The sequence below is a fragment of the Arachis hypogaea genome, chromosome 12, assembly GCF_003086295.3.
Source record: "Arachis hypogaea cultivar Tifrunner chromosome 12, arahy.Tifrunner.gnm2.J5K5, whole genome shotgun sequence".
Lineage (NCBI taxonomy): Eukaryota > Viridiplantae > Streptophyta > Magnoliopsida > Fabales > Fabaceae > Arachis > Arachis hypogaea.
Genome location: NC_092047.1, coordinates 38074993 through 38077317, shown reverse-complemented (window position 1 = coordinate 38077317; position 2325 = coordinate 38074993). Strand labels below are relative to the sequence as shown.

General features: G+C 32.6%; 1 non-coding gene across 1 annotated transcript; it reads left to right on the top strand.

The window, feature by feature from the left end:
* Positions 1-465: 465 nt before the first annotated feature.
* LOC112731884 (small nucleolar RNA R71) lies at positions 466-573 on the top strand. Its single transcript, XR_003167636.1, has one exon. It is a non-coding gene; the product is annotated as a small nucleolar RNA R71 (small nucleolar RNA).
* Positions 574-2325: the final 1752 nt, after the last annotated feature.

The window sequence follows — 2325 nt, the reverse complement described above, 5'->3', positions numbered from 1 at the left end:
TTGAGGCTTTTGATCCTTCCATGAGAAATTTGGATGATTTCTCCATGATGAGTTATAGGTGTTTCCATAAGGTTCACCTAAGTAATTCACCTCTGCTATTGCAGGGTTCTCAGGATCATAAGCTTCTTCTTCATAAGAAGCCTCTTGAGTACTGTTGGATGCAGCTTGCATTCCATTCAGACTCTGAGAAATCATATTGACTTGCTGAGTCAATATTTTATTCTGAGCCAATATGGCATTCAGAGTATCAACCTCAAGAACTCCCTTCTTCATAGGCGTCCCATTATTCATAGGATTCCTTTCAGAAGTGTACATGAACTGGTTATTTGCAACCATGTCAATGAGTTCTTGAGCTTCTGCAGGCGTTTTCTTTAGGTGAATGGATCCACCTACAGAGGTGTCTAATGACATCTTAGATAACTCAGACAGACCATCATAGAATATATCCAGGATGGTCCATTCTGAAAGCATGTCAGAAGGACACTTTTTGGTCAGTCCTTTGTATCTCTCCCAAGCTTCATAGAGGGATTCACCTTCCTTCTGTCTGAAGGTTTGAACATCCACTCTAAGCTTACTCAACTTTTGAGGAGGAAAGAACATGGCTAAGAAAGCCTTGACCAGCTTATCCCAAGAGTTCAGGCTGTCTTTAGGTTGAGAATCCAACCATATTCTAGCTCTGTCTCTTACAGCAAAAGGGAAAAACATGAGCCTGTAGACTTCAGGATCTACTCCATTAGTCTTAACAGTATCACATATCTGCAATAATTCAGTTAAGAACTGAAAAGGATCTTCAGATGGAAGTCCATGAAACTTGCAGTTCTGCTGCATCAGAGAAACTAATTGAGGTTTCAGCTCAAAGTTGTTTGCTCCAATGGCAGGAATGGAGATGCTTCTTCCATGTAAATTGGAATTAGGTGCAGTAAAGTCACCCAGCATTCTCCTTGCATTATTATTATTTTCGGCTGCCATCTCCTCTTCCTGTTCGAAAATTTCTGACAGGTTATCTCTGGATTGTTGTATTTTAGCTTCTCTTAATTTTCTCTTCAGAGTCCTTTCAGGTTCTGGATCTGCTTCAAGAAGAACGTTCTTGTCCTTGCTCCTACTCATATGACAAAGAAGAAGGCACAGAAAAATAATAATAATAGGGATCCTTTTTGCCCAAGCACAGAGGTTCCCTTATGTGAGTAGAAGAAAAGAAGAAAAGAAAATCTGAACTCAGAGAGAGAGAGGGGGTTCGGATTTTTGGTGAGTTGAAGGAAAGATGTTAGTATATCAATAAACAAATAGAAGAAGATGAGAGGGGGAAGTGAATTTTCGAAAACAATTTTTGAAAAAGAGTTAGTGATTTTTGAGAATAGTTTTTGAAAAAGGTTAGTATTTTTTCGAAAAATTTTTTAAAATTAAAAATAAAAATAAAAATAATTAGTTAATTAAAAAGAAATTTTTGAAAAAGAGGGAAGATATTTTCGAAAATTAGAGAGAGAGTTAGTTAGGTAATTTTGAAAAAGTTAAGAAACAAACAAAAAGTTAGTTAGTTAGTTGAAACAAATTTTGAAAAGATAAGAAGTTAGGAGGTTAGGAAAGATATTTTGAAAAGATATTTTTGAAAAAGATAAGATGAGAAGATATTTTTGAAAAGATATGATAGAAATTAGTTTTTGAAAAAAGATTTGATTTTTAAAATCACAATTAATGACTTGATTCACAAGAAATCACAAGATATGATTCTAGAACTCAAAGTTTGAATCTTTCTTAACAAGCAAGTAACAAACTTCAAATTTTTGAATCAAAACATTAATTGATTATGTTATTTTCGAAAATTTGGTATAAAAAGAAGAAAAAGATTTTTGAAAAATATTTTTGGAATTTTCGAAAATAACTAAGACTTTTGAAAAAGATTTGATTTTTGAAAAAGATTTTGAAAAAGATAAGATTTTCAAATTGAAAATTTGATTTGACTCATAAGAAACAACTTGATTTTAAAAATTTTTGAAAAAGTCAATCCAAATTTTCGAATTTGATGAGAGAAAAAGGGAAAGATATATTTTTTTTATTTTTGAAAAACATGAAAATTATGCAATGCATGAAATTTTTAGATCAAAACAATGAATGCATGCAAGGGTGCTATGAATGTCAAGATGAACACCAAGAACACTATGAAGATCATGATGAACATCAAGAACACATTTTTGAAAAATTTTTAATGCAAAGAAAAGTGCAAGACACCAAACTTAGAATTCTTTAATGCTTAGACACTAAGAATTCAAGAATGCATACGAAAAACAAGAAAAGACACAAAACAAAAAATCATCAAGATCAAACAAG